The 19,617-nt window shown below is 36.4% G+C and overlaps 1 protein-coding gene across 6 annotated transcripts in view; it reads right to left on the bottom strand.

Moving 5' to 3' along the window:
* Positions 1-19,617, bottom strand: part of CAMK2D (calcium/calmodulin dependent protein kinase II delta) — a 365,992-nt gene that overhangs the window by 150,907 nt on the left and 195,468 nt on the right. The gene's annotated exons all lie outside the window — the stretch shown is intronic.

Here is a 19,617-nt window from a genome sequence, read left to right as displayed (position 1 = left end):
CATGCACAGACTCACCAGACTAGATAAATGGGGAGAGATAGTTGATCCTAGAGTTGAACCATGGTAGTTACCAAAAGAAAAGCAGAATTGATGCTGGGCAACAGAAATAAAAAGCATACTCAATGCCTATCTTTTATCTTAAAAAAAAAAAAAAGTTCTCTAGTTCTGAATCCATGTTTGTCTAATGAGCCATTTAAAATAGTGATGGGCTCAGTATTCAGAGATCCTTGCTGAAGCTGGGAAATGGAGGGTTGAGTCACACTCTTCTGCAGTGAATCTGGGTTCCACATCTGCTTATTGCCCTTTCTCACTATCTCACTTTGAGTCAAATGTAACTGGGAACTTCACAGCTTATTTTTAGTAATTGTTAGTTAAACATAGTGTTTTCAATTTCTTTATTAATAGTCTCAATAATTTTCCCTTCTATGAGAAGGAATAAAAGAGGTTAATAAATTTTAACTTTTTGTTCATTAAATTATCTACACACAAAATAAAGACGAGGTAGCATTTGAATTTCACACTTAGAAATTGAGTAATAAGACAAAAATTAACAAAAAATGACATTTTTTTATATAATCAAGGATGAGAAGTTTTAGCCCTAGTAGATGTCCCTCCCCAGACTCACTGTGGGTATCGGTGTATGTATGCATGTGTGTGTGCACCCAAGAATATGTATATATTGTATATGCATAAACATATACACATATACTTATTAAAAAACCCATTGCCATCAAGTTGATTTCAACTCATAGTAACCTTATTATAAGACAGAGCAGAACTGCCTCATGGGGTTTCCAAGTCTGTACTCTTTACAGAAGTGGACTGGCACATCTTTCTCCTGCAGAGCAGCTGGTAGGTTTGAATTGCCAACCTTATGGTTAGCAGCTTAATCACTTAATCCCTGTGCCACGAAGCCTACACACACACACACACACACACGTACTCTTCAAATATCATATAACATCACATATATAACAACTATAATTCAGCTATTATCTGATTTTATATAATTTTATGCAATTTCATGCACCTTCATTCTTTTTAACCTTTTAAATCAAAAGCCATGTAAGAAAAAAACTCATCAAGCAGAAATCCATAGTCAATCTCACTGATAACGACTTAACATGCAAGAGTTTAAATGTCCAGTATAGATCTGCATACAAAGCTTTAAAAAAAAAAAAAAACTAATCATTAACTTTATTTTTTTTTAAGTGTTGCCACTATTTTTTTTAGACACTTTTTTTTTCCAAAAAATTTTAAATTGTACTTTAGATGAAGGTTCACAGAGCAAACTAGTTTCTCATTAAACAATTAATACATGTGTTTTGTGACACTGGTTGCCAACCCCACGACATGTCAACACTCTCCCCTTCTTGACCATGAGTTCCCCATTACCAGCTTTCCTGTCTCCTCCTGCCTTCTCGTCATTGCCGCTGGGCTGGTGTGCCCATTTAGTCTCGTCCTGTTTTTATGACCCTGTCTAATCTTTGGCCAAAGGGTGAACCTCAGGAGTGGTTTTATTACTGAGCGATAAGGGTTCTGGGGTGCATACAGAGCTTTAATGCTTGAAAAATAAAAGCAATAAAAACCATTTTAGTTCCTGTTTTTAAGGATAACTTTTAATCATTATTTCCAGTACTAAACTCATCATAGCTAATTCACGTTTAAAAAAAGAATGTTAACTATCATGTGTATGAATTCTTGTTCCTGTTTTCCCAGACTACTGGTTTCTGACCATATTATTTCCTTTCCTTCACAGAGACCTTTCCCTTTGGCTTGCTTCCTGTCCATCACTTCCTTTTATCTGCCTATAGTCTATCTATAGTGGTTTTTACCTGCTTGGCATCCTTTTCTCCTTCTTCTGATAAAAGCACTCCAAGTTTTCTTTGAAAGCCTACCTCTCCCCTACCCTTGACTCATGTGGCTTACAGTGGCTAAACCATCACCCTTTTCCAGCTCTACAGTCTGGCATGTAATCCCATTGATCAGAATCGTTGGCCCAAAGATGGACAATAAGTGGAAAAAGAAGCTCTCTTTGCAATAAGACTTAATGCTGTAAGAATAATGTAAGCCTGGAACTTCTAGGGGTCACCATACAGGGAGGATGTGCCTGACAATAAGCCAGAAAAGACAACACAAAATTAATTGACCTTGGGCCACTTTTGAGCCACATCTGAAACCAGAGCTACCCATGAACTATTCAGTTATTAGAGGAAATAAATTAGCTTTTTGGCTGAAGCCATTTTGGATGTCTCTAGCTTGTAACATAAAAATCCTGAAGAATATATTAAATGTAACATGTAATCACCAACCACTTTCCAGCAAAACTCTCCCCAAATCTAGTCACCATGTGACTCTAGTTCCAAAGGTTTTGCTCCCATTTTTTGTTTCAACACAATAACCCTGGCATGTGAGGCCTAATTCAGCTCCCCTTAGTCAAGCACCTTCTGATTACGTCGACTTGGATTTAGTTCAATTAGGTCCAACTTTCAGAAAACTAGCGTTGACCTTTGTATTTAGTAAATGAGTCCTTTCTTGACTGAGGCTCTGTAACTTTCAGAAGCTTACAGAAAAGCCTCTTTCTAAAGCCTATGGACATTTACTGTTTACATCAAGAAATGGATGAAATTGGTACTCGGAGTTGGGGCATGCAGTTAAAAGAGGAGGCCCGTGGAGGGGGGAAGGGTACGGGGGGGAAGGGTACGAAAGGCAGACAGAGTTTGAATGAAAAATAACAGAGTTTCAAAAAGCCCTCCATTTACATTCACCCTGAAGGGAGGAAAGATAAAAACAAATCATTCAAAACTAAATCCAAGCACACCAAACCCACTGCCATCGAGTGTATTCCAACCATAGTGACCCTATAGGACAGAGCAGAACTGCCCCCGTAGGGTTTCCAAGGAGCTGGTGGATTCAAACTTCTGACCATTTGATTAACAGCCAACCTTTTAACCACTGTGCCACCAGGGCTCCAATACACGACCATTAAATTTTCACAAAAATTTAAGTTTTGCTAAACAGTGAATATAGAGCACCATGTCAAAGTCATGCATAGCATCATCTTCAGTGTCTGGCAAATCCAGCTCTAAGTCCTAGTACAGCTACTTACTCTGTCACCTTGGACAAGGAAATTAACCTCTCTTGCCTCAATTTCTTTATCTGTAAAGAGGAATAATAATAATAACACACCACTCACAGAGTTACTGTGCGTTAAACAATGTATAATGACATGCTTACCATAGTTTGTGTTGGTGGAGACTAGGAGGGTTATACTAAGTACTTAACTTATGTTAGCTATTATTAAAGTCAGACACGCCTTTGTGAACACCAAAGGACTTTCCAATAATATGATGTATTAGATAAGGGCAGTTAATTAAATATTCACTTAAGTAAATTTCATTGGAGTATAAAGTGTCTTTTTACTCTTGGGTTTTAGCCGCGTAGCTCAGGCTTCTAGTTAGTAGAGATGAAATCAACATCATAGTCCCTAAAATTCATTTTTGTACTGCAACGCTCAAAAGGAAGACCATGGTGTTTATTTTTAATCGCTTTCTGTTTTCTTTGGGTAAGACTACAAGAACAACAAAAGAGAATACACATATTGAGGTGGCCAACAAGGAAAATAAAGAGTGAAGCATGAAGTTACAGAAACATACCTTTAAGTCTAATCATATATGGAAAACAATCTTACTTCTCCAAAGTATTACTAACTGTCACCCTGATGGCGCAGTGGTTAAGAACTGAGCTGCTAACCAAAAGGCTAGCAGTTTGAATCCACCAGCTGCTCCTTGAAAACCCTATGAGGCAGTTCTACTCTGTCCTATACGATTGCTTGAATTGTAATCTACTCAATGACAACTGGTTTGGCTTGGGTTTTTTGGGTCACTTATAGAGCTTTCCCCCAATTCCAGGCATAAACTTCAAGTTCTAATAAATACTATAAGTCCTAGGGCACTATGCCTCTTATTTATTATTTCACTTCTATTTAGAGTCCCCAAATAGAATTGATGCATTTGGATTATGGTGTTGGCGAAGAATATTGAATATACCATGGACTGCCAGAAGAACAAACAAAACTGACTTGGATGAAATATAGCCAGCATGCTTCTTAGAAGTGAGGATGGCAAGACTTCGTCTCATGCACTTTGAACACGTTATTAGGAGGGATCAGTCCCTAGAGAAGGACATCATGTTTGGAAAAGCTGAGGGTCAGCAAAAGAGAGGAAAACCATCATTGAGATGGACTGATGCAGTGGCTGCCACAATAGGCTCAAATACGGCAACGACTGTGAGGATGGCATCACTATAGGTCAAAATCAACTTGACAGCACTTAGTAACAACAACAGCAAATATTTTAAGTTTTATGACTGTCAGCTAGGTAAAAAAAAGGTCTATATCATCACTAATGTAAAGACAGAAATCAAATGTTGATGATATCATTCCTCCAGAACAGTGGTTTTCTTTGTTCAAGTAAGAGCAGGCAGAAAATATTTTTTACTGCCATGAAAATGCCCAAGTTAGGTCAATATTTCTGGAAAGGGTTGAATAGTTTCCAAATTCCAAAACAAGAGATTAAAAAAGCAAACAAAAGTGGCTTTCTTTGCAAAGATTTCAATAAAGAATGTGACTACTGAAGGAATGTATTAGGCCATGTATACATTGCATGCTTCAATCTTGGTATTTTGTGGGTTTAGAAAAATAACAGGAATGACTTCAACTGCTTAAATAATTACAGTTATTAGCATCAGTCTCCTAGGGTAAGTGAATTTTCCATTTTTCTTGCTGGCTTAAAAAAAAAAGTCTCTAAGGAAAAAAATCAAGGTAGATGGTACATACTGACATTTCAAATAAGCATCCAAACAATCAAGAAAAATAAAATTTTGAATTTAAGTACATCATAATTATTGGATTTAGAATATTACACCCATTTTGATCATATGGGCATAGTTACTTTGCATTTCTTAAAATGTGTGGTATGATGTCACATTTTGCTCCAAAATAGATAGTTGGCTAAACTAAGGCTCCATTTTTAGTTTTGGCCCAAAATCAATTTCTATGATTGTCAGCATTGTAATTAAATAGTGCCTGGGCAACTGGACCGGACCTTCAAACAGCTGGCACTGTAGCATCATTATGCTTCCACAAAATAGGAAGAAGACCTAAAATATTTTCTCACAACTCTCTAAACCCTTTACAAAACAATTTTTTTATTCTCTCCAGAAGTTTCCTCACATGCTCATTTATGAAAAAAATATTTATTGAGTGCCTACTATGTGGCCAGCACTGTTCTCGTCACTGGGGATATAAAAGTGAGCAAAAATAAAATGTCCCTGTACTCATACAGCTTACATTTTAGTAGGTGATACAGATAATTAACAAGATGTATTAAGGTTTAATTTATGGTAGGTGAGGTAGTGTGATGAGGAAAGAAAAAAAAAAGGCAAGGAAGGAGATGTGGAAGACTTAGTGAGGAAAGAAGGGAAAACTTTGGATTGGGCGGGCAGCTCTGGCTTGGATTTTGATGGCATCCTCCAGCTGCTAGGTTGAGAGTAGACTGCAGGAAGACAGGACAGAAACAGGGAGGCTTAGTTAGGAAACTGCACAGTGATCCAGTCAAGAGATGACAGTGCTTTGGGTCATAGTGGGATTTGTAGAGATGGTGACAAGCTATTGAATTCTGAATATATTTTCAAACAAATAGAATTTGTTGATCAATCAGATATAGGGTATAAGAGAGACAAAAAGAGTCAATAATCCCTCCAAGGCTTGTGGTCTCGGCAACTGGACTAACCAGTGACAGGAGAAAGGCTATAAAAGCAAGTTAGGCCACAGGGAGATGAGGAGATGGGTTTTAGAAATTTTAAATTTGAGATGCCAATTAAACATTCAAGTGGAGTTGGTAAGTAGACAACAGGATATATGAGTCTGGAGCTTAGGCAGAGGTCTGAGCTGGAGTTATAAATTTGGGTGGCCTGAATTTAATGTCATGATACCGAATGAGATACTTGGGAAGTTGAGTATAAATAGGAAAACAGAAGAAATTCCAGGACTGAGTCCTTGGAGTACTCTTATGTTCAAATGTTTGGGAGATAAGGAAGAACTAGCAAAGAAGACACAGAGGGGTAGAAGGAAACTACCTATATGGTATACCAGGATTATCTTTATGGTATTTTGAATATACGCATTTTGCTAAATGAATATGCAAAAGATTTTAAGCGCTTTGAAGAAAGGGACAAAAATCTTACTCATTATGGGCCCCAATGACAACACTGTGCCAAGCATATAATAAACACTAATGTGTTTGCTAAATAAATAAGTGAATGAACAAATGAATGTAGGATCATAAGAATTCAATTTGGTGCAACAAATATCTATTGAGCACTATCTCAATAAATATTGAGCTGGAATTAAGCAAGATACTGGAAAAACAGAGATAAATAAGAGGGGATCTACCTAACAAGGAAGTTAGACCAGTGAACTTGGCATTAACCCACTGCCGTCAAGTAGATTCTGACTTATATTGACCTTGTGGGACAGAGTAGAACAGCCCCATAGGATTTTCAAGGCTGTAATCTTTACAGCAGCAAACTGCCACAACTTTCTCTCGCAAAGCAGGTGGTGCGTTCAAACTGCCAAGGGCAGCATAGGACGATTAAACATAAATTTATCAGGCACAGACGAAAACAGTACGTTCTTTAAAGGAAATGCTAGACATCCTCCCCCCGCCACCTTTAACTGTTAAGATCTGATATCTCGCCCTCCCCTTTAGAAAGATATGAGAAAGTACAGTGAAAGTCAATGGAATATCATATTTAAAATAGTAAGTCTACTTTATATAAAATATTTCATAAATCTATCACTGCACTAAAATACAAAGAAGAAAAATGAACTAAGATCATAAATTATATATGTATATACATGTGTATATATGTGTATATATACACATACATACATACATATATATATATATATATATATATATATATACATATGAAACCCTGGTGGCATAGTGGTTAAGTGCTATGGCTGCTAACCAAAGGGTCAGCAGTTTGAATCTGCCAGGTGCTCCTTGGAAACTCTATGGGGCAGTTCTGCTCTGTCCTATAGGGTCACTATGAGTTGGGATCAACTCTACAGCACTGGGTGTTTTATATATATATACACACACACACACATATATATAGAGAGAGAGAAAATTCAATAAAGGCCCTGATTCATGTCAGCTTACTGACTTGCGATTCAGAACTTATGAAATCTCAAAAATAGTTTTGAAAAATGAAAGTTATATTTTTTTTCTGAAATATTCCCTAAGTCAAAAGAAATACCTTATTTAAAACAACTGTTCTTGTCTTTTGAAATATTAACATATTCACAGCCATACCAACACACACAAAACATAAATTACAGACACACACACAAACACACATGCACAAATGGCTTGCTAGACGGCTAGAGACTTCAGTGGCTAAACAGGCAGGTGTGCTAAAAAAAACAGACATATCCACAAGCATAATAAATGACAGACTACTGTTTAAATACAAACATATTGAAATGACATTGTTAGTCAAATATTAGCTGCAAAATTATTACTAAACTAGCATTGGCCATTTATAATGTGTTAAATACTCTAGTTCTACTTTTTAAAATTGAATTAGCAAACCTATAATTTTCACAAGAATAACTCAGCTTAAGTTATTTACATCACTCCCTCACAGAAATAGCACATATCACACAATATAAATGCATGTTATATAAAATATCTGTATACATCAAGAATGAATACATGCAATTGAAATTGGTGTAACCTCAATACCCGTTTCTACTTTTTCTCACTTATTTAAAATATCAAATAATTCAAATCATATATTCAACAAATATTTACTGAGTGTCTACTGTGTTTTAGTACTGTGTAAATCCTTCTCTTTTCTCAAAATATGCTTCAGTGTGTGAAATGTCACATACTTTCCTTGGGCCTACTGTCCTTATTTTCCTTACTTTACATGCTTTACTCATAGTCAAAATTCCAAAACACTGAACTGGGACCTACATCTGAGTCTGGTAAATATCTATTAACAAAGTGCCATTGTCTCACTGATCTTAATTACACAGCTATCAATTTGCTAGTTGAAGCATTTTGAGAGATAAAATATTTGTTTTCTTTAATCAGATTAGTTATTTTAGAAATGGAATGTTCTAAGAAGACAGAAGCCTTCAACAAAGAGTTGCAGATTCAATTTGTCATCATATCCCATTACTTTTATCTCGCTAATTACTCTCAAAGCAGTACACTTCATTTCTACTTGCACTGCTTTGTCTAGGAAACTAGCATCTCTCATCAGGACTTCAGTATGTTCCCCAGCTTGTAGCTAGAATGCTCTTTCTAAACACACATCTCATTTCATCACTCCTCTATTTAGCTCTCCTATTTAAAAGTCAGGATCAACTTTTAGTCCATGGAATAATAAGACTGAGACCTTTCTTTCAGTCTTATGTTCCACCCACACTGATTACCAATTTCTAGAACTTACCAGTCTCTCTCCTCTGGGTCTTTGCACGTTGTTCCTCTTGGCATTGCAGAAAGGAGTTAGAATCTATCAGTAAGTAAATTCTACTTATCCTTCAAATCTCAGTGTACATGTCTCCATCTCTACGCTCTCATCCCTGCCCCCATAGATAGCATTGTGTTCCCAGGAGCTCAGGCTCCTTTAGCACTCACCATGAGTTACTGTCTCTCTTCCCTGCTGGTTCTAAGGTCCTTGTGAGCAGGGCTATATTTTATTCATTGTTTTATCTCTAATACTTAGCTCAGAGCTTGGTATTATAATCAACACTAAGGTTATGGACTGAATTGTGTCCCCCCAAAATATGTGTTGGAATCTTAACCCCTATACTTATGGATGTAATCCCATTTGGAAATAGTGTTTTCATTACTATATTAATGAGGTCACATCAGTGTGGGGTTTGTCTTAAACCTAGTCACTTTTGAGGTATAAAAAGAGCAGATTAGACACAGAAGCAAGCAAAGACAAATTAGGGAAGATAGATGCCACATGAGGCTAGCCAAGGAACCTGGGAACAGAAGCTGAAAGAGATAAAGATCTTACCCCAAAGCCAACAAAGAGAGAGCCTTCCCCTACAGCCAGTGCCCTGAATTCAGACTTCTAGCCTCCTAAACTGGGAAAAAATAAATTTCTGTTCACTGGCACCACCCACTTGTGGTATTTCTGTTACAGCAGCACTAAGAAACTAAGCACTCAATTAATACTTGTTGAAATAATGTATCTGCAGAGAATGTCAAAAGTATCAAGGCTTAGGGGGAAATTTTAGTAGCAGCACTTGCCAAGTTTGGGTGTCTCAAGTAGCAAGGGAAAAGTAAGCAGAGATCAAGTAGGAGTTGGGCTTCTTGCCTACAAAGTCCAGGCTGGGACACGTAATGGATGACAGCATGGCAGAAAATATCACATACTCAAGAAGCTTACTGCTAAACTTAGTCCAACATCTTTTAAGTTGTAACTTTTTTGGATTCTCTTACATAGGAGAATGTCACTGGAAGTCCACAGGCACTGTCACTAAAATGACAATCAATACCTCACATCACAATTCTAGCCTTTTTGAAGAACCATCTGACCCAAGAGCAGAAAGGCTTAAGAAATCAGCACTTTAACAAGCATCAATAATTCTGCATTTAATTAACTTTTTGAGAAAATTGTGCTTTCAAAATCCGGTTGAACTAAAGAGGCAGTAAATCTTTTTAATAGCTCTAGGCATCAAACTCCCAATGGCCTGTGATTTAAAAAGTTTTAGTTGTTTTCTGAGAAATAACCAAACTACTTATTCTATCAGTCTTGGCTTCCTTTAGTGTATGAGAAAGACACAGATTAAATTTCTAATTATCTTAAAACATATTTTAAAAATTCAGTCTTGATTTCTGAGCTCTAGCTAACAAATATCTTGCTTTTCAACTCCAAACAATTTAGGCATTTTAATTGAATTTTTTAAAATAATACTTTATTGTGCTTTTGGTGAAGGCTTGTACAGCAGTTTGGGTTCCCATTCAACAATTTCTACACAAGTTGGTCAGTGATGTTGGTAACGCTTTTCACAATGCGTGAACATTCTTGTTATTTCCATTCTGGTTGCTCCATTTCCCTTTATCTAGTTTTCCTGCCTCCTTACGTTCCTGCCTCATCATTGTTTTAAAGTAATTGGTGACCGTTGGTCTCATATAGGTGATATTTTTAAAGGGGCAAGCACTTCTGGGAGATATTCATTACTTTTTGAGCCAACTTGTTACTTCTCTACAAGGTGACCTGGGGTTAGTTTCAGTTCAAGTTCTGAAGAATATCTCAGAACAACAGTCTTGGGGAGCCCTTCAGTCTCAACCAGTTTAGTAGGTCTGGCTTTTTTTTCCCCAAGAATTTGAGTTCCTGTTTCACATTTTTATCCCATTCTATCAGTGTCCGTCTATAGAATGTCAGGGCCCTGATTAGAATGGTCAGTAGTGGTAAGCTGGGCATCACTAGTTCTTCTGGACTCAGAATAGATGAGACCGTGGTGTGTAAAGACTATTTGATCCGTAGACTAGTTTTTCTTTGAGCCTTTGGTTTCCTTCTTTCTCTTTTGCTCCAGACAAGTAGAGACCAATAGTTGCATCTTAGATGGCTGCTCGCAAGGTTTTAAGACCCCAGACATTACTTACCAAACTAGGATGTACAACATAACTTTATAAACTATATTATATATGCCAATTGCCCAAGATGGCCTACAAGACTATAGTCTTAACCCTTCAAACCCAGAAATCCATCCCATAAGGTGTTTTGTTATGTCTAGGAAGTATCTGTTACTATATCTCTGATGTGCTTTATTATATATATATATATATATGAATATATGTGCATACAGTCACATAAATGCATATACATGTACATATGCATACACTTATATATACACACACACATATATATACCAAATATATACCCATTCAGCTTCTCCACAGGAGAAAAAGGTGGCAGTGTGTTTCCGTAAAGAATACTGCTTTGGAAACCCTCTGGGGAAGTTCTATTCTATCCTATAGGGTGGCTATAAGTTGGCATCAACTTGATGGTAATACACATACATGGCTACATACATACATAAAAAAACCAACCCACTGCTGTCGAGTTGATTCCGACTCATAGCAACCCTGTAGGACAGAGTAAAGCTGCCACATAGGGTTTCCAAGGAGTGTGAATTTGAACTGCTGACCTTTTGGTTAGCAGCCGCTCTTAACCACTGTGCCACCACAGTTTCATACATATACACCTGTACATATATTTTTTGGTTGTCTTCGTTGCTGTTTCAATATTATACATGCCATAGCAATTACCAACTGGTCCTTTTTTCTTGTGTCCTTTTTAGTGACATCATTTGTCTTCATCAAGCTGTGAATACTTCATCCTCATTTGCTGTGACTTTTCCCATCAACAAAAATAACAAGTGTCTATTATCTAAAATGTAAAATACTCCTCCCCTTCCCCATTCCTCGTAACCACTAATGAACATCAGTCATTAGTTTCTGTACATTTATCTGTCCATGTTATTTCACAACAGTGAGAATGTTATATATATATATCCCAGTGTCGTCGAGTTGATTCCAACTCATAGCAACCCTATATGACAGAGTAGAACTGCCCCATATATATATATATATATATGTGTGTGATTGACTGATTCCACTCAACATAATGTCCTCCAGGTTCATTCATGTTCCAAGATGTTTTGAGAACTCATTGTTCATCACTGAGTAGTATTCCATTGTATGTATATACTATATTTTGCTTTATCCATTCATTCACTGATGAGCACTTAGGTTATTTCCATCTTTTTAAAGTTGTGAACAGTGCTATGATAAACATACATGTGCTAATTGGATTTTTAATTAATTCAGTATTTTTAAAAAACATTGTCAAAGTTTCAGAAGTCCTAAATTCTGTAACATTTTCTCCTACTTCATAAAGATGAATATGAAGGAGTAGATAGATATACAACCAAGAAATCCTGACGTACATTAATGAATGAAAATTACAAGGATGGTGTACATATATCACCAAGAAATTCTGATTTTCATCAAAGAGTAAAAATTACTAATGTGAACAAATGAAATAGAAATTGGCCTTCTAGAATTTAAGACAATTATTCCTGACTAGAAGCCATCAGATAAGACTTATCATTAAAGAGTCTCTCACACAGACTGCAAACTAAAGAGTACTTTTGAGGCAAGGTCGTATCTTATACAAACTGAAAGTGCTCAATAATACAAAAAAAAAAAAAAAAAAAAAGCCCATGATGTGTGGGTGGTATGGTTCATTTTGCCACTGTGGATCACCGTAATACATGAGAAAAAGCCAAGCCTGTATTTTATCTTCCACTCAAAAACAAAACTGCACTTTTTTGTTTTAGTTTCTTTTTAAAAAGAGACAGGGTATTTTTATTCAAAAACAACTCCAGTTTTCTAAAGACATACATGAGATAGAGCATATTTATAACAACAGGATTTCTTTGTTACTTAAATATCCTCCATTTTAACAATTAAATTCATTCTATGAAGTATTTTAAAAGGAATTTAGCTGGACTCTAGTATAAAAAAATTTTTTTTTTTTTTCTAGTATAGCCAACTTCTAACTGGGCTCATTACTTCTGGTCTTTCCTCCAAACCACATATGCAACACAATATGATTGAACAAGTCACACTATATATTTTAATTATTGGTTTATTTTTCTGTCTCTTGAACAGGCATTTAATCCTGAGTTTTTTCTTTTAACAAGTATTGTTTTACAGTGCACTGATAGACCAAATAGCTTTATTACTGTAGTACCTTCGTATTTTGATATGAGTGTGAAAATTATTTTTGCTAATACTGTTTCTAAATCCACTATTACAGTGATACTGATCAGATGAAATATAGTGTTATGTAGATTTTGAGAGGGATAAAATTTGCTGTGAATAATAGGTAAAAGGCATTCAGAAAAATCAAACCAGCCTTACCTATACCCCTCACCAAAGAGATTTAATAATCACTGAAATATATATGGAATATATATGCCTTATGAAATACAGGAATATGTTATCAGGATACCAGAAGAATTCTACTAAATAACCATAGGGATGACCATGTGACTAGGGCCATATATCAGATATTTTCACAGATGCCGTGGGATTTGTTATACCATATTTGCATGTGTTTTGTAAATATTGCTGACTTTTTGATTATGTAACCAGATATTCCAGTAGATGGAAGCGTGTCATGAACATAAAAACTGTGAGATAGCTTTTAGCTCTTTAAAAGGCAGAAACTGTCATTCCTCTTCCCTTCAAGTAGCTTATCCCCAGTGCCTAGAAGAGTAAGTATATACTAAGTGTGTATTTGCTGCATGAAGGAATCTTTCCAAGGACACTATTATGTCTGACTCAACTTCAGTTCTTTGCACTGTGTTTCCTGATCTCCCTGATTTAATGAATGCTGACTCTCTCTTTCTCAAACCCTTGCATAACACTTTGATAGCTTTTGTCTTATTAGGGCTAAATCATAGGTGTTTTTAAGTCACTGAATTCCTCTTCTGAAATACAAAATTTTTGAAAAAGGGATGGTATCTGACTAATCCTTTGTTCCTGGAATTACCAATAAAAGTAGTCCAAGATGTGTTGTTTGAAAAAGTATTTTTGATATTATAATTTCAAATATGGGAAAATGAAATACATACATGTTTTCCTAATAACTACAGATCATACAAGCTGACCGAGCTCTCTGGCCAGTATAAATATGATAAAATGTCGCAGGGGAAGGCAGCACATCAGGTTCTCTCAGAGGGTTCCTTTCTGAATTTATCAAAATGGGACATTTATTTCAAAATGTTGAACAGCACTGCCTTTTTCCTAAAGCACTAAAAGCACAGTGTCTGCCACTTAGTAGGCACTCATCACATATCTGATGAATACAATTTCTTATCTGGAGTCCAACACACAAACATTTCAAAACAGACAAAAAAGAAATACTTCACTTACCAAGATGTGCTTTTGCTAGGAAAAAAATGTTCTTTTTAAATATGTAATAACAGCATTTTTCCCTAATAGTTTAGACTCTTAAGATTTTTTTCAGTATTTAAAAATAATATCAGAAGTCCCATTAATTCTACCAGAAATCTGGAGTTGATGAGAATAGCATCCTGGCCTCATAAAACAGAAAAGGACTTGACAGATGTCTAACAAATTTTTCATCTCGTCCTCCAGCCTCATTCTATATGAAGAAAATGAGGATTAGAGAAAAGATAATGCTAAATATTATCTCAGGGTAGTTTTGAGACAAGAAGCCCTGATGGTGCAATGGTTAAGCTTGGCAGCTAACTGAAAGGTCAGCAGTTCTAACCCACCAGTGGCTCCGCAGGAGAAAAGACCTGGGAATCTGCTCTCATAAAGATTAACCTAGGAAATCCTTTGGGGCAGTTTTACTCTACCATATAGGGTCACTGTGAGTCAGAATCAACTCATGGGCACCTAACAACAACAAAGATTTGAGACTGAAACTTAAGTCTTTTCATTCTCAGTCAAGCACTCTTTCCAATAAACCTTAATCAAACCTATCTGCTTTAGTTCCCTAGTGAGATTACAATAATTCAACCCAAATGTTATTCATACATATATATATATTTCCATAGCTTAGGGAGAACTATGAAATTTCTGTACTTTGTTACATGTGTTTACCCAACATGGATATGATGCAGATCTTCTCTGATACACAGTTCCTGAAATATATATGTCACTTACCTTCAGATGACTGCCTTATCTGCTTAAGACCATGGTCTTTGCCTGTAGGTGTCTCCCTTGGAGACTATAATTTTAGCTTCATTTTTTCACTTTCCTGTGGTGTAGTGGTTAAGTGCTACGGCTGCTAACCAAGAGGCTGGCAGTTTGAATCCACCAGGTGCTCCTTGGAAACCCTATGGAGCAGTTCTACTCTGTCCTACAGGGTCGCTAGGAGTCAGAATCGACTCTATGGCAGTGGGTTTGGTTTGGTTTGGGTGTTCCCTTGGATTTCAGATAAATCCACATCTCTAAAAATATAGCCTCTCTTGCCTCCTAGAGTTGCTGCGACAACCCTGAAAATCCTGCTGGGCATAAAACCTGATGAAGGATGACACTAAAAAATTAGGGCCATTCATTAATTGCTTTGAAGGTGTTTTTGCCTTCTCACAGGGCTTCCCTACTGATTCTTGAATCTACTTGTAAAAATGACCACTAACGCTTTGTGCTTAGAAGTAGTATATACAAAAATATGAATTAAAAAAAAAAATTTAAAATAGCCAGAAAAGACTTTAATTTTTTGTAGAACTCATGGCTTATTCTGCTTTGCCTTTTAGAAAAGGAAAAGTATTCCATTAGAAGAAGGCTCAATGTATCTATAAAAATAGATCTTCCCATTAGATTCTGAATAGCTGACATTCCACAGGAAGTATGCACAAGTACCACACTGCCAAAACCATCATCAAAAGGACAAACAAAAGGAACATTCCTTCTTTAGGATTCAAGTAGTTATTTTACGTTGTAGCTGATTGGCTAAGTCTCTTCCAATTTTCCCATATGAGTATTCATTCATATCTTTAGGCCATATTTTTTTTAAAACTGCTTAAAATATGCAGTTTTCTAAAACTACTTACTTTCCTCTTCATAGACTATCGCTACAACAAATTAGGTAATTTTGAGGAATTGTCCATCTATATTTGTTACAATCTCTTTTTAGTTATCTAAACTTTTAACCATTGTTTTCTAATTGTCTCTAAAGCTGTATGCTGTACAAGATTGTGTTTAACTAGTTTATTGACCTCATTTATTGGATCAGAATGGCTGATAATGCTTTTCTAAAACTTCAAGCAGTGAAGAATAGTTGCAATGAGTCTGAGCTCTTCATTCTAACAGCAGAGGTTCAATTGCCTGATTCCGGAAGTAACCTAAGTCAGCATATTTCAAATTACTATGGCTAGAATGTAAACTTTCCCCCTCAGAAGTCTCTTCACTTTGGTTTCAGAGACATTAGTAACATGAGTAAATATCATTGCTACAAGTGTGGTCCACTGTATTTGAAAATCCTATTTTGTTTTCAGGTTACTACATTTTTATATGTTTCTCACCAGTTACAAAGTACTGTATTAAAAAAAAAGGTACATGAAAAAATAAGCTTTATTCTAAACTATGTGATGAATAACTTGATCGTTGTGGGAAAGTGGCATATCAAGGGGAGGAAGGGTGCCTTCCTTTTACATTTAATCTAACACTGAAGTGCTTCTTGAAGAATTGGATTAAAATCCAATTCTAAACGATGGTACTAAGGTAAAGAGCATTAACAAAACTTTTTCCATTCAAGTATTTATCATAGCATGAAGCACATACACCAGCTTATACCATACCTTTGATTTACATAGAAAAAGAGCTTTGACAGATTAGATCTATCAAGAAATAACAACAGATCTGGTTCTGGATAAAAGAGAATAGATATATTTTTCCTCACTTCTGTTAATTTCAGCAAAACTCCCTGGACATTACATATAAAACAAACATAAGAAGACTCTGAAAGGTAGAGAGAAGGCAGATCAGCTAGGAATGACATGGAAGTGAATTCCTGATTTTTTTTTTTTTTTTTTTTTGCCTCATATATACACTGGACTAGGTATGGGAAAGCTCACAAACTGGAAATATGAAAAGGCTCAGACAAAAAACGCTTCAAGAAAAGCCAATTCTCTCTAGCCAAAGAACCAGAAAAGGAGCAGAGCAACATGACACAAAACATTCAGACAATAACCATATTTCTCTAGTCAAATACCATGGAAAACACTGTGACCCAAACCCCATCCCTATCAACAAAGGCCAAGTGGGGAGGCTTAGACTTCTATGATATACCAGCTATAATAGGGTGCCCCAACCTGTGTCAGGGTGGTGTCAGAAAAGACCAAATGGGACACCTGTAATCCCATCCTGCCCAGAAGTAAGGACGTACATCCCCCAGGGTGTCAATGGAGACTAAATGAGGGACTTGGGATTTTACCCCTCCCTGACAGCAATGAAGTAACACCCTTTTAACCTTACTGGTATGGTTTCAGAAAAGCCTGCTAAAACAGGAGATTTAAATAAAATCCAGAACACCCATCATACCAAGAACCACAAAAATCTTAATTTGAATGAGAAAGGACAATCAACAGACATCAACAAACAGATGACAAAACTGTTGGAATTATCTGACAAGGATCTGTAAGCAGCCATAATAAAATTCTTCAATGAGCAACTACAAATACATTTGAAACAAATAAAAAACAGGAAGTCTCAGAAAAGAAAAAGCAGATATAAAGAAGATCCAAATAGAACCAGTAGAACTGAAAAATATAATAAAAAACAAAAAAATCAATTGATGGGCTCGACAGCAGAAAGGAGAAAATGGAGGATAAAATCAGTGAACTTGAAGACAGAACAATAGAAGCTACCCAATCTGTACAACAACAAAACAGACAAAAAAAAAAAAAAAAACCCCAGAGCCTCAGGGATATGTGGGATAATTATATGGCTAATATTTGTGTCATCAGCATTTCAGAAGAAGAGGAGAAAAAAGGTGAGGCAGAAAAAGTACGCAAAGAAATAACCCTAAAAATTCCCCAAATTTGGTGGAAGATATAACCTTACAGATTCAACAGGCTAAGTGAACCCCAAATAGGATAAACCCTAAGAAATCTAAACTAAGATACATCACAGTCAAACTAAAGACAAGGGAAATTTTTTTAAAGCAGCCTGAGAGAAACAATACCTTAACTATAGGGGAAAAACAATTAGAATGACAGCAAATTTCTTATCAAAAACCAAAGATGGCAGACTGAAGTGGCATAACATTCAAAGAAAAGGACAGTCAATCAATTCTATGTCCAGCAAAAACATTCTTCAGAAATGAAGGGGAAATCAAGGCATTCTCAGAAAAAGGAAAACTAAGAATTTATTGCCAGCAGACCTACCCTAAGAGAACGGCTAAAAGAAGTTCTTCAAACAGAAAGGAAATGATAAAAGAAGGAGCCTTGGGACATCAAGAAGGAAGAAAACATCAGAGCAAGTAAAAATATGAACAACATAGAAAGTAAAAATATGAGCTCCAAGAGGGGACTGAAGGGGAAGGACTACTAGTGCAGCACAGAGTCATGTCAAACTACACCCACATGAGCAAGCCATGAAAGGACTGTGCCTGTGGAGAGAAGCCTGTGCAGAAGAATTGCTCATCAACAAAACTAGTGTCTCTTTCTACAGCATATGCACAGAACACCAAGGTGGTAGGAATGCTTGGCATGCTAACCCAAAAGGCAAGACTCCCCCCTCCTTTCTTGAAAACAGAACCATGATTTAGTTCTTCACTGGCACTCATGTGATGCAGGGGAGACCAGTTCCTTACCCAGACCTACTGACAGAATTATGATTGGCTTACGCCAACTGTTGTAATTCCATTCCCTTTGCCAATACCTGGTTTAGACATGGGCATGAGAAGCAATTCTAAAGAAGGATCCATTAGCAGACATCAGGTATTTTCTGAGGGACTTCTAGGAAAGGTTTTCTCATAGATAAAAATATATACAATGAATTAACATGCCCTTTTTTTCTGCCTTTGGAAGTCAATGTGATACTGAGACTGAGGCGGTCAACTTGTGACTATAAAGGGGGCCTGTACATGAGGACAAGCCCATATGTTGAAAAAGCAGAAAGAAAGATGAAAAGAAGGTGGTTTCTTAACGACATCATTGAACGGCTGAATTAAGCAAATCTAGTGGTTAAGTGCTACGGCTGCTAACCAAAGGGTCGGCAGTTCGAATCCACCAGGCGCTCCTTGGAAACTCTATGGGGGCAGTTCTACTCTGTTCCATAGGGTCGCTATGAGTCGGAATCAACTCCATGGCACTAGGTTTGGTTTTTTTGGTAAGTACACCACCATACTCATATTATGTGAAGTAATACATTTTTCTTACTTATCTCTCTCAAAAATTCCTTTGTAAACATCACTTTAAAATGCTGGGAGAGTATTCCATTATATGAACATACTATCCTTTTATCCTTACACAACTATTTCCCTATTACTGTACCCTTGTTTTTCTCTCTTTTCTTTTTCCATTAAAAAGGATGCTGCAACAAACATCTTTTAGAATAAAGTTTCATCTGCACAAAGGGTATACTTTTCATGGATTTTACTCCTAGAATTATACTATGTAAAAGAGGATGGGCACTTTTGAGTTTCTTGATATGTAGTATCAAACTGATTTCCTAAGTGTATATTGATTAAATTCCTACTAGCAATATCTCATTATATCCTGTCTCATTATATCCCTGCTATCCAAAGTAGGCACTATGGGTTGGCTACCCAGGAACCATTATTTTCCCTTCATCCTTGTTGATAGAACCAAAGTTTGTAAATCCTGAGTAGTCTAAATCAATCTTGTTAATCCCATTCCTCTTGCTAGTGATGGGTTACAGGTGAGCACGTAACCCAGTCCTGGTGAGTGAGATTAAATGCGCAGTAAACTAAGTTTTTCATTTTTAAAAAGAACAAGAGATAATGTGTTTCAGT

The sequence above is a fragment of the Elephas maximus genome, chromosome 5 (genome assembly GCF_024166365.1).
Source record: "Elephas maximus indicus isolate mEleMax1 chromosome 5, mEleMax1 primary haplotype, whole genome shotgun sequence".
NCBI lineage: Eukaryota > Metazoa > Chordata > Mammalia > Proboscidea > Elephantidae > Elephas > Elephas maximus.
Note: the sequence above shows the minus strand (reverse complement) of the source record. Positions and strands in the feature narration are given on the sequence as shown.